This window comes from Entelurus aequoreus, linkage group LG18 (genome assembly GCF_033978785.1).
Source record: "Entelurus aequoreus isolate RoL-2023_Sb linkage group LG18, RoL_Eaeq_v1.1, whole genome shotgun sequence".
NCBI lineage: Eukaryota > Metazoa > Chordata > Actinopteri > Syngnathiformes > Syngnathidae > Entelurus > Entelurus aequoreus.
Window position 1 is genome coordinate 27072614 of NC_084748.1, and position 14357 is coordinate 27086970.

Below are 14357 nucleotides of genomic sequence, written 5' to 3' on the forward strand. Positions count from 1 at the left end.
TAGGGAACAAAAGGCTGCTCTATCTACAGTTACTATCTTTTCAGTCGTCAAAATAAATATTGTGGAGTAGAAATCCATAATTGAAATGAAATTAATGAAACATGATAGCGTTATCCCAAATAAATAGCGCGTTTGGCCAAGATTTCTGTATTTTTTCCAATTTCTTGCCTGTTGTCTGTTTCTCTAAGGTAATGATTTTGGTTTATTTCCAACAGGCATACAAGGTTACATTACATTGGAGTACATTTCATGTTTACAGTTACACACTTCAACATGCTCAAAAAGTAATTAAATAAGTATCACAACAATTACATTTAATTTCCTATGTTCAATGAATACCAATTACTACTTTCTCTAATGATAAAGGAAATGTTCAATATATTTACTGTAAATTCTGGAATATAAGCCGTTAATTTTTTCCTATGCTTTGAACCCTGCGGCTTATAAAACGATGCGGCTAATTTATGAATTTTTCTTTGCTAACGGCTATAATGTTTTGAATTGAAATAGTTTTCAACAGACACTGAAAAGGTGTTATTTGCTGTGCTATGGCACTATCTTTTGGACGTCCATAGCGTTCCTACTCGTATGAATTCTTCATCACTCCAAGCAATGTTTGTAAGTTTTACAACATAACTAAAACTATTGTCACTTACGAAACTGTCCCATGTGTGATGTAGAAGGGTTTTCATGCATATTTGTACGTAATGTAATTAAGCTAGCATCGTTAGCATTAGTTAATAGGCTAACACGTTTATCAGTGTCTGTTAGTATTATTAATAAGTTAGTATTATTAACTTGCAATGATATTCTGTTTATATTGTTTCAGTTTCGTAAATTGAAACGTCACTGTGGAGTTAAGTCTGTTTAGCTGATTGGAGAGCTAGTTCCTGCCGCTAGTGGGTCCATGACGATGACTTCTGTTTAGTTTGATCAGCCGTTTTACTCCCGTGTAACAGGCACCGTTTGGAAACAATTAAGGCATGTAAATAAACATTAAACATATATTTCTTCATGAGTAACTTACATATCTTGGGCGTATAGTCCGGTGCGGCAAATATATGGAAAATATATTTTTTTTATTTAAAAATGTTGTGGGTACGCCTTGTATTCTGGTGCGCTCTGATGTCTGGAAAATACAGTATTATTGGAGTGAACAGTTTGTAGGTAGCTATTACAGGGGAATCGATTAAACATAAATAAATAGTTAAATGTGTTTTAAAAAAAACAAGTTTTAGTTAACAGAAACATTGCTCTGTGATAAATGACTACAGAATATATAATACCCTTAAAAAGTTTAAAGGAATAAAAACTAATAAGTACAGGAGTTGTATAATGTACTGGTGTATATACTTGGTATAACTTGTGTAATAAACAGTTAAATGTAATACTGTATTAGATCATTCTTAATTTAGTAATAAGGGCCAGGATTATGATATTTGACACTGTAGTTGAGGATTATTCTTCCTTATTTATTATACATGTAAACACAGCATGTGTTTATCCTTTAGGTAGAAGTGTATCTACAACAGTTGTGTTGGAATGTTGGGAATTTTTCCTCAGACTTGTTACTCAATATTTTTTTTCTTCCCCTTCGAAGACATGGTCCAAGCTTCCTGGGAGTGAGATTTATATTTGCATTTGGATCAACCACTTTTAGTTTTCATGTTCATGTTGAGTAACTAGTAGTTTTTTAATTACTCCTGTTTGGAGATGAGATGTCCATGTTTCCAAGCAATGTGATACAGACTTATGGGGAGGTCTGGAAGGCAGATGTTCAGGTTGTTGGTTTCCATTACAAACAGCCAAGGAAGAGGAAATGTGACTCATGAACATGCTCAGGTCTACAATTGCAGTCAGGTACACTAAAACAGTTTCTCCTCAAATCTTGCACGTGCCTAATTTTAACATTGTGATGCAACAGTAGCTTGGCCATGTGATAGCCTGAAGCTTCTTTGTTTATGGTGTGTTTCTGTCTTTAACTGTTACGTGAGCGCTTGCTAAAAGGATTGAACTTGAAACAAATTCAGGTCTGTTTTTAATATCATGTACGTCTTTGATTTTGCTAAATAGAATAAAAAAATAAATAAAGATAACTGGTCGGGCTTAAGATGTTATTAGAATTTTTTGTAAGTGAGAAATCATAACTTGGACTATTTTCAAATCTCACATTGGCTGTTCTGTATCTATTTTAACAACCATAAAAATAAATATGTGGTATTATGTAAATACCAGATACACACATTGTTCATGCTCATTTTCTTCTTACAATTTGCATACAAGAATATTTGTCTGATAGTTACAGTCTTAATGCTGAGGCTGTTTGTAATTTGCTCCCTGGAGAACCTACTCTTCCTCCAAAAAAGGGAAAGACATTGTTCTTTATGTCTAATGCAAAACAGATTTAGTTCACTTGGCGGGGAGATTCCTCTTAGCGGTCTTTGTCCTTCTGCTGCTTTTTGTCCATTGCATTTGTGTTTATACACACACACACACACACATTAATAAATGTGTATAAACAGTTGTGGTCAAAAGTTTACATATACTTGTAAAGAACATAATGTCATGGCTGTCTTGAGTTTCCAATAGTTTCTACAACTCTTATTTTATTGTGATATAGTGATTGGAGCACATACTTGTTTGTCACAAAAAACATTCATGGAGTTTGGTTCTTTTATGAATTTATCATGGATCTACTGAAAATGTGACAATCTGCTGGGTCAAAAGTATACATACAGCAACATAGGTGATGTAGAAAAGTTACAATCAAATCAAATTAGCTTCATGGCATGGCCTTTTAACTTCATGTGAGTGATTATGATTGACAACATATGTTGACTTCTCTGAGCCCATTTAAATAGGGCTCATGTGATGCAGTCATTAGACTCGGTTACAAACGCGACAATGGGAAATTTAAAGGAACTCAGTACAGCTCTGAAAAAACGAATTATTGACTTGAACAAGTCAGGAAAGTCACTTGGAGCCATTTCAAAGCAGCTTAAGGTCCCAAGAGCTTGCAATGAATTAGAAGCTGCTGGAACACAGGTGTCAGTGTCCACAGTCAAGCGTGTTTTGCATTGCCATGGACTGAGACTTGCTCCAGAAGTGACACCTTCAGGCTCGTCTAAAGTTTGCTGCTGATCACATGGACAAAGATAAGACCTTCTGGATGAAAAGTATGTGGTCAGATGAAACAACAATTGAGCTGTTTGGCCACAATACCCAGCAATATGTTTGGAGGAGAAAAGGTGAGACCTTTAATCCCAGGAACACCAATGGAACTGGTGCTTTACAGAGAGTAAATGGGACAATGAAAAAGAAGGATTACCTCCAAATTCTTCAGGACAACCTAAAATCATCAGCCATAATACATTCATAAAAGAACCAAACTTCATGAATGTTTTTTGTGACCAACAAGTATGTGCTCCAATCACTCTATCACAAAAAATAAGAGTTGTAGAAATTATTGGAAACTCAAGACAGCCATGACATTATGTTCTTTACAAGTGTATGTAAACTTTTGATCACGACTGTATGTGTGTGTGTATATATATATATATATATATATATATATATATATATATATATATATATATATATATATATATATATATATATATATATATATATATATATAAAAGTTTGGGGTCACATTGAAATGTCCTTATTTTTGAAGGAAAAGCACTGTACTTTTCAATGAAGATAACTTTAAACTAGTCTTAACTTTAAAGAAATACACTCTATACATTGCTAATGTGGTAAATGACTATTCTAGCTGAAAATGTCTGGTTTTTGGTGCAATATCTACATAGTTGTATAGAGGCCCATTTCCAGCAACTATCACTCCAGTGTTCTAATGGTACAATGTGTTTGCTCATTGGCTCAGAAGGCTAATTGATTATTAGAAAACCCTTGTGCAATCATGTTCACACATCTGAAAACAGTTTAGCTCGTTACAGAAGCTACAAAACTGACCTTCCTTTGAGCAGATTGAGTTTCTGGAGCATCACATTTGTGGGTTCAATTAAACGCTAAAAATGGCCAGAAAAAGAGAACTTTCATCTGAAACTCGACAGTCTATTCTTGTTCTTGGAAATGAAGGCTATTCCACAAAATTGTTTGGGTGACCCCAAACTTTTGAACGGTAGTGTATATACTGTATATATATATATATATATATATATATATATATATATATATATATATATATATATATATATATATATATATATATATATATATATATATATATATATATATATATTAGGGCTGCAACTAACGATTAATTTGATAATTGATTAATCTGTCGATTGTTACTTCGATTAATCGATTAATAATCGGATAAAAGAGACAAACTACATTTCTATCCTTTCCAGTATTTTATTTTAAAAAAACAGCATACTGGCGCCATGTTCTTTCAACTTGCCAAATAAAACAAGGAAAATGCTACAAAAATGCACACTTTTGACACCCCTGCTATAGATAATAACAAATTAAATCTGATAAATATTTCGATAAAAAGCAGAGCCTGACGACGCATGCACGTTTATCACAACTCTCTCGCTCTCGCTCTCTCTGTCTCTCCCCCTCCCTCACGAATGCTGCTGAGCGCACAATTAGTTTTGTTTTTAACCTTCTTAACCCTGAACGTACATTGAAAATACACGCAACCATTACTCAAAATGCCAGACATTTGAGGCTTTTAAGAAACTCCACCCTGACAGCTCCGCAGAAGAGGACATGTCCTCTTATATATATATATACAGGTAAAAGCCAGTAAATTAGAATATTTTGAAAAGCTTGATTTATTTCAGTAATTGCATTCAAAAGGTGTAACTTGTACATTATATTTATTCATTGCACACAGACTGATGCATTCAAATGTTTATTTCATTTAATTTTGATGATTTGAAGTGGCAACAAATGAAAATCCAAAATTCCGTGTGTCACAAAATTAGAATATTACTTAAGGCTAATACAAAAAAGGGATTTTTAGAAATGTTGGCCAACTGAAAAGTATGAAAATGAAAAATATGAGCATGTACAATACTCAATACTTGGTTGGAGCTCCTTTTGCCTCAATTACTGCGTTAATGCGGCGTGGCATGGAGTCGATGAGTTTCTGGCACTGCTCAGGTGTTATGAGAGCCCAGGTTGCTCTGATAGTGGCCTTCAACTCTTCTGCGTTTTTGGGTCTGGCATTCTGCATCTTCCTTTTCACAATACCCCACAGATTTTCTATGGGGCTAAGGTCAGGGGAGTTGGCGGGCCAATTTAGAACAGAAATACCATGGTCCGTAAACCAGGCACGGGTAGATTTTGCGCTGTGTGCAGGCGCCAAGTCCTGTTGGAACTTGAAATCTCCATCTCCATAGAGTAGGTCAGCAGCAGGAAGCATGAAGTGCTCTAAAACTTGCTGGTAGACGGCTGCGTTGACCCTGGAAAAAAGAGCTGGACTGCTGCTGAGTGGTCCAAAGTCATGTTTTCTGACGAAAGCAAATTTTGCATTTCCTTTGGAAATCGAGGTCCCAGAGTCTGGAGGAAGACAGGAGAGGCACAGGATCCACGTTGCCTGAAGTCTAGTGTAAAGTTTCCACCATCAGTGATGGTTTGGGGTGCCATGTCATCTGCTGGTGTCGGTCCACTCTGTTTCCTGAGATCCAGGGTCAACGCAGCCGTCTACCAGCAAGTTTTAGAGCACTTCATGCTTCCTGCTGCTGACCTGCTCTATGGAGATGGAGATTTCAAGTTCCAACAGGACTTGGCGTCTGCACACAGCGCAAAATCTACCCGTGCCTGGTTTACGGACCATGGTATTTCTGTTCTAAATTGGCCCGCCAACTCCCCTGACCTTAGCCCCATAGAAAATCTGTGGGGTATTGTGAAAAGGAAGATGCAGAATGCCAGACCCAAAAACGCAGAAGAGTTGAAGGCCACTATCAGAGCAACCTGGGCTCTCATAACACCTGAGCAGTGCCAGAAACTCATCGACTCCATGCCACGCCGCATTAACGCAGTAATTGAGGCAAAAGGAGCTCCAACCAAGTATTGAGTATTGTACATGCTCATATTTTTCATTTTCATACTTTTCAGTTGGCCAACATTTCTAAAAATCCCTTTTTTGTATTAGCCTTAAGTAATATTCTAATTTTGTGACACACGGAATTTTGGATTTTTATTTGTTGCCACTTCAAATCATCAAAATTAAATGAAATAAACATTTGAATTCATCAGTCTGTGTGCAATGAATAAATATAATGTACAAGTTACACCTTTTGAATGCAATTACTGAAATAAATCAAGTTTTTCAAAATATTCTAATTTACTGGCTTTTACCTGTATGTGTATACATATATATATAAAAATATATATATATATATATATATATATATATATATATATATATATATATATATATATATATATATATATATATATTTTTTTTTTTTTTTTTTATGTGTATGTGTATATACACTATATTGCCAAAAGTATTTGGCCATCCATTCAAATGATGAGAATCAGGTGTCCTAATCCCTTGGCCCGGCCACAGGTGTATAAAATCAAGCACTTAGGCATGGAGACTGTTTTTACAAACATTTGTGAAAAAATGAGCCGCTCTCAGGAGCTCAGTGATTTCCAGCGTGGAACTGTCATAGGATGTTACCTGTGCAACAAATCCAGTCGTGAAATGTCCTCGCTCTTAAATATTCCAAAGTCAACAGTCGGCTTTATTATAAGAAAATGGAAGAGTTTGGGAACAACAGCAACTCAGCCACGAAGTAGTAGTCCACGTAAACTGACAGAGAGGGGTCAGAGGATGCTGAAGCGCATAGTGCAAAGAGGTCGCCGACTTTCTGCACAGCCAGTTGCTACAGAGCTCCAAACTTCATGTGACCTTCCAATTAGCCCATGTACAGTATGCAGAGAGCTTCATGGAATGGGTTTCCATGGCCGAGCAGCTGAATCTAAGCCATACATCACCAAGTCCAATGCAAAGCGTCAGATGCAGTGGTGTAAAGCACGTCGCCAATGGACTCTAGAGCAGTGGAGACGCGTTCTCTGGAGTGATGAATGGCCCCTTAGTTCCACTGAAAGGAACTTTGAATGCTCCAGGATACCAAAACATTTTGAACAATTTCATGCTCCCAGCCTTGTGGGAACAGATTGGAGCATTACTGTGCACCAGTGCACAAAGCAAGGTCCATAAAGACATGGATGACATAGTCTGGTGTGGATGAACTTGACTGGCCTGCACAGAGTCCTGACCTAAACCCGATAGAACCCCTTTGGGATGAATTAGAACGGAGACTGAGAGCCAAGCCTTCTCGACCAACATCAGTGTGTGACCTCACCAATGCGCTTTTGGAGGATTGGTCGAAAATTCCTACAAACACACTACGCATCCTTGTGGACAGCCTTTCCAGAGGAGTTGAAGCAGTAATAGCTGCAAAAGGTGGACCGACATCATATTGAATGTCGATGGCACTTCAAGTTCATATGTGAGTCAAGGCAGGTGGTCAAATACTTTTGGCAATATAGTGTGTGTGTGAGTGTGTGTGTGTGTGTGTGTGTGTGTGTGTGTGTGTGTGTGTGTGTGTGTGTGTGTGTGTGTGTGTGTGTGTGTGTGTGTGTGTGTGTGTGTGTGTGTGTGTGTGTGTGTGTGTGTGTGTGTGTGTGTGTGTGTGTGTGTGTGTATATATGTGTCTTTACAGCCAGCACTGCTAATTGTTTGGTTTTATATCATAAATACTGATATGTACTATTTCGGTGTGTAAATATTTTGTTCAGAAAATGTGTTTTTAGTCAGTTCTTATAGTTTTGGAACACACGTTTTTGATATTCTACACATAGTATTCATCGCTAAGATAAAGTGTTTGTTAGTAAACAGAATCATCACTACTATTACAAACTACCCTTTGTAAAATTTACGTGGAATAATTTAGGGTGGCCCCTTTAAGAAAAGGAATCCCTTGTACAGCTAACCATCAATCTCGCCAAATCATTTTAATGGCTTGCTGAATATTATATTTGTCCCCAAGGAAATTCTGGGTTTTGTCAAATTTGGTAGATGAGGTTCAGAGACATTACTCTCATTGATTTAAAAAAAAAAAACACTGTGGATTTGGTGGTAATTGATTTTGTTTTAACCTTGTAAAGACGCAAGGACGAGTGGTTTTAGTGCCTGTCAGGGGCGAGGCTGAATTGCCTGAACCAGCTGAACAGGCTAAACTGCTAACAGCTTTAAACTTAGACAAGTAGGTTTGACCAAGCTTTCATAACAATAATAATTTTGAAAAAGTTGCTGCTAGAAAGGTTAAAAAAAATCAATACACAATACACTCAACAAATTAATCATGTTTATTGTATTACTTGTATGTTTAGAATTAGGGTTCCAAAGAAAGCGGCAATATATCATAGAGAGTTCTTTTTTTAATTATTGTTTAGTTATTTTAGCTGTGGTGTAGAGTTTTCACTAAATCTGAGCCCATTAAAGTCACTACTGTTAAAGGGGAACTGCACATTTTTGGAATTTTGCCCTTCATTATCTATTATCTCATCCTTATATAAGACTAGCACACATGTTTTTCTTTTTTTTATGCATTCTGAATAGTAAATAAATGTGAGCAAAAGTCTGCTTACAACAGAGCCTACGGGAGTCGCTCTATTCTGCCGATAAAACACTTTAAAAAAACATCTAAACACCTCCATTAAGGTTTTATATTCATGCTGTAAGTATATATGTAATGTAGTAACATGTACATTCATATTAACATGTGATATTTATATATTTTGAAATTTTAAGCATATGTAGCAAAATTTGCACATTAATTTCACAAATGCATCACAATGTTCGCGTTTTCCTGCGACAACATCACTGATTACTACTAACTGCAGACTTTATGAGAGCCAACAAACATGAAAAACATCACTTACTGTATAATATCTGCTGTCACTGGGATGTTGACTGTTACGATGTTGATATATTCATGTTTAGATGACGAAAGGCTCATAATCCTAGTGAAGTAAACGGGGTGGAACCAAGCGTCTTTTTGTGTCTTTCCCGCCTTTTTCGGGTATAAATTGGATGACAAAATTGACCAATTTTTCAGATTAAGTTGTAATCCTTCTACAATCAAGGTGAGAGACATCATTTTTTATCAAGAAAAAACTTCCACGAGCTCCGAGGCGAGAAAGCCGGTCACCAGCCGAGGATGTCACTATCGCTGCCAATATAAATAGTTTGTCTGCATTGCTAATACTTGGTTAATATTCAGGTCACTAAATGTAATTGGTGCATTGTTGGCGGTTTTTGGATAGTTATTTAGAGGGCTTTATGAGCAGAATAGAGGACCTTCCATTGATTTCATTGTAAGCAGACGTTTATTTACACTTATTTGCGAGTTAGAATGCATCAAAAAAATACATCTGTCTTCTTGTCTCTCATAATGATTGTGAACGATAGCAAAAATTCCCCAAAAAAGTGCAGTTCCCCTTTAAGACTGCATGAGAACATCTCTTAAGTCAGATTGTTTTAAATTTAGATTCAAACCAAAACATTGCTGTTCTCCACAGGAGATCATTTCTGATAGTAAACTGCAGTTGAACCTTAGCCTATATCTAACTGTATTAATCAGTTTGTCTTGGATCTTTCTTGTTTAATCAGCTGAATCTGGAAGACACCTTTCATAAAAGATAACCAATTCCATGAATATTAACCCCTCTTTTCAAAGCATGCATGCTTGGCCTAAATACTTTTCCTCTGTCTTAAAGCTTTATCTCATGGATACTCTGATTAAGACCTATGCTGCATCCTTACCCTCCAACATACCCAAAACCCCATACAAAACTGCATGCCCCCTTCCAAGGTGCTTGTCTTCTTGCCCTCCAACCCCTTTGTGTATGCAACAGTCAATATATCTGACTAACTTGATGAACTGTGCACAGAGAAAAGTTAATTTATTTCAGACTGCATGGTAGCCATGGTTACCATCTTATGAGTGCTCCAAAGACCATCTGGTCTAAACATTACCCCAGCGCTACTGACTTGCAGAATAGGCGTGTTTGCTGTGGTGTGCACATGTGTTTGATACATTAATCATTGTGATAAAACAAAGAGTGCCAAATATACACCTTTACAAATGTACATGTATTTGCTTAGTTGTTTGATGGAATACGAATAGGAACAAAGACAGGTCTTCATAAAGACCCTATTCATTTTCCCTGCAAACAAGAGTAGAACATTTGTACACAAAGCAAAGCGATTCACAAATTCAGCTTTTAGTGTTACTTCATCCACGAGGCAGAAGCCTTCAAGTGTACAGATGTGATAAACTCATGAGTATGTTTATTTAGCAAATTTGTTTGCACTGACAGTTTCAATATAAACAGGAAATTAAAATATTAACCATCCATCCATTTTCTACCGCTTATTCCCTTCGGGGTCGCGGGGGGCGCTGGAGCCTATCTCAGCTACAATCGGGCGGAAGGCGGGGTACACCCTGGACAAGTCGCCACCTCATCGCAGGGCCAACACAGATAGACAGACAACATTCACACTCACATTCACACACTAGGGCCAATTTAGTGTTGCCAATATTATGGAAGGAAAATATAAACACGGCACCCAGCACACATGCCAGACCTTTTTTCTGAATAAAATATTTGATCTACTCTATAAATTTCCAGCAAAAAAAATCGCTCTTGCATAGCGACAATTTTTTTTTAAATTTAAACATTCGGAATTCCTTATTTCATCTACTCCAAATTGTGATTGTTTCCTATTTTCATTGGCAAAATTATTAAATATGTTTGGTCTCACATTAGTTTGAATGGATTATTCAAACAGCTCCCAGAAACTACTGATACATGTCTATCAATAGCCTGGTCGTTGAATCAGTCTTATGATCAGAAATGGCAAACATCGAGGAGCTACACGATTTATTATGTGTCATTGTAAGAAAGGCTGTTGTCGCAGAATCCCTTAAGCAGAGCTCAAAGCCTGAGCATGTCACATGAAGGCAAAATCACTGCCATTTACTTTGGGCAATCCAAATAATAATATACCAATCTCATATATGAACAGCTTGAAGGTTGACCGAAGTAGTGGATGATGTCAGTCAAAGCTTTTGGTTGTGTTACACTTCTGAATGCCATTGAGTACCAGCTGTCTTTTTTGTGCTTCATGTATGGACAACAGAGGGGCATGGGGCCTAACCTTTTCAATGACAGCTTCCAGTAGTGAAACCCTCTATATCTGACAGACATTTGGGAAAGGACAAACAGCCTACCCATACAGTTGTTAAGGTTACCGTGGGCAGCATTGAAAGTGCCATATGTATGAAATCGCTGACATGCTTGTGATTTTTTTTTCCATTTGGTTTTAAGGATTTTACTTCTTGCAAAGCCTAATGTTTGCACATTTTTTATACGACTTGGTTCTTTTTGTATAGGTTTCTGTGTAGAGATATTACTTCTCCAGATAGCGAAACTGTACTTTTGCAAACCCAGCTTCAGATAACCAAAATAGTCAAAACATTATGCTTAAGAACCGTTGAAGCTTAGTTACGGGCGAGTCAAGATAGTGTTTAATTTAGGATGGTTACGTAACCACCCACTTGCTGCACTACCAAACGTGAGGAAAGTGTTTGTAAACAGAGCGGCCACGTGCATGCGCTCATGTGGAGGAAGGTTTTGCGTCACTGCCCTCGCTGTCTTAACTCACACTCGTACATCGATACATGCTTACACGGCCTGTATAACTCACCCTGACCCTGATTACCTTCAACTCCGTAATTACAATTGTGCCTACGTTGACTTAATATTGTGTCTTAATTGTTTTAATAGCCAGAAATGTTTTAAGAATTTTAAATAAAAGGAAGCCTCATTAGAAAAGAGTCACACATTCAGTTTCACTTGCTATGCATTATTATTAATTATTCACCAATCTCCGATTTGCTACAGGTTTTACATGTTGTGGTACGGAGGTCTGATAGGTTCAAGCATGACACATTACAGTTCCTTTTCTAAAAACATACACTTTTAAGTATTGTTCTTCCATCCAGTAAAACAACCCCCCTATTGCACACTAAGAAAATTGATAGTAAAGAAATCAATACTGCATTCTGTATCGCCATTTTGTCTCAGGAAAGCAGTCAAGCTTTGACCAGCCACCAAGAAGTGCGATCTGAAATGTCTAACCTGCCACTGGGCTTGATTTTCTGTTATTTGTGCAACAACCTCTGGGTGGAAATATGATGCGTGGGCTGGACATAGCAGGGTCAGAGGTGAAGGCCTGGGTGAGTGCTTAGGTATTGTCAGTGGCCAGCATTGTTGTGGAACACTATGGCAACTGGTCATTCTTTCCTTAAGGAGATATTGTCTTTGCCGTGGGAGTAACATAAAGGGGACTTGCAGCCATGACGAAGAAGCAATCCAACTGCACAGCTTTATCTCTAGGTGTGGATAGATGAGAGTCGCAATGTGAATGTGATTGATCTACTTGGCCCTTCCCCCTTCTTCAGCCCCCAGTTGGCCGACTCATGCTCTCAGTTCCTTTTCAGGTGCTGATGTAACAGCAGCAATGCAGCATCTCATGAAGACATGAGTAATATGGGATCTGATGATACAAATGTGCACAATGCCACAAAACAAAGTAAAATGGGCTACTATGGAAATTATACACATTTGGTTATTGCCTAAAAAGGAGCCAATTGTGGAGATACTACATAACCGTGTCTTCATTACTTAAAGGATTTTAAATTTCAAAGCATTTGAAGTGCCAATTCCAAATCCTGAGCCAGGTTTTTATGATAATATTTCAATTAACTATACATGGGTCAAAGAGATCACAATGCAAATGCATTCATATTTTGTGCAGTCACAACATCCTTAAACTACCGACACCCATTCAAAAGCACCTTGTGTTGACACTATCTACAGGATAGTGTAAACTATCCTGTAGATAGTGGACTACATTTAGCATTGCTGGAAGCAGAGCAAGGCTTCATGTGTAGTTTACTACATTAATATTTTAATAACCAATTTTGTAAAAATTGCCCTAGAATCAGTCAGAATGTTCTACCTTGCAGAAAGTATGCATCAGCATTTTTTCCCCGAGGCACATTGTGGTAACATTTCAACTGTAGCCTGAATACACAAGTCTAATACACAAACCAGAGGGAGATCTGTAATATTCTAATGAGTCATTCAGATGTTAATCATTAAGTGGCACTTAGTGAATGCAGAATAAATAACAACCAATTAGCTAGTTGCTGTTAATGCCAGGCTTAGCACTGGTTAACAAATTTGGATTTACATGTTATCGTGACATTTAAGTACTAATTGCAATGCAAACCATTATCACACTGTTATTACTTGAGCATGAATGCTGTTTATTTATTTTAGGTTACTATGCTGTTTCAGTAAGCAATTGTTAATAAGTACAAACACTTTAAAGTAGATTTATACATATACAAACCTATATTGTTAAAATTGTGTGACTTGGGATACATTTCTAAAGAAATCTTACTACTATCTTAAATTTAGAAAAAGAAAAACAAGCCGGAAAGTTCCTGTTGCCTTAAGTTAATGGTGTATTCGGATAGAGTTTCTTCAGGCCACAGCTTTCTGACCTTCCATGGCTCCACTGCACTCTTTGCCTCCAAAAGTGTCCTTTCTCTTGCCTCTCTAAGGGATTTGCCTTTGTGTCTGCTTGTCATTCAACGGTGAATGCAATGAAAGCTGATTCACTGAGATGCACAAAACCAGAAGGTATTTGCTACTTACTACAGTCCGGCTTGGACTTTTACTCCCTGACGTAGTCTGTACACAAAACTGTGCTAACAAACACATACTCAGAGATATGCAAAGAAAGCTTCAGATAACTGTATTTAACAGAGTTTAAGGGCAGTTGTCAATCTGTTGAAAAATGTTCTATTATATACCAAATGCAAACAGAATACAATACACCCCCTCTGAAACATACCTTTAAAAATTAAATGCTCAGAAAGACCGGCGACAGAAAGCCGTGTGAGCTAATGGAAAAACTTAACAACAAGCAGTCTGAAGAATACAAATGTTCCATTGTGTTCAAAATCACCAAGCACTTTGAATGTGGGGAGCAAAAGAAAATAAGAAACGTGTCTCTCAGTCTAAGCAAGCAAAAAAAAGAAAGAAAAATGTCAGCCATGTTGAAGTAGCTTAATCTAAAATCCCCTCCTTATTATGCTGGCTCTTGCTTTTGCGGTGGGGGACGTTAGCTGTTTCTAGCCCGGCTCGCAAAAGCTCCTAAAAAAAATACACCCTGTTTAAAGAAAAAAAGGTCAAGCAGTGCATTAACCCTCTTGGCAAATCCTCAC

At 37.3% G+C, this 14357-nt stretch overlaps 1 protein-coding gene across 1 annotated transcript in view; it reads right to left on the reverse strand.

Annotated features, from left to right (window-relative positions):
* Positions 1–14357, reverse strand: part of tet2 (tet methylcytosine dioxygenase 2) — a 37040-nt gene that overhangs the window by 22208 nt on the left and 475 nt on the right. The gene's annotated exons all lie outside the window — the stretch shown is intronic.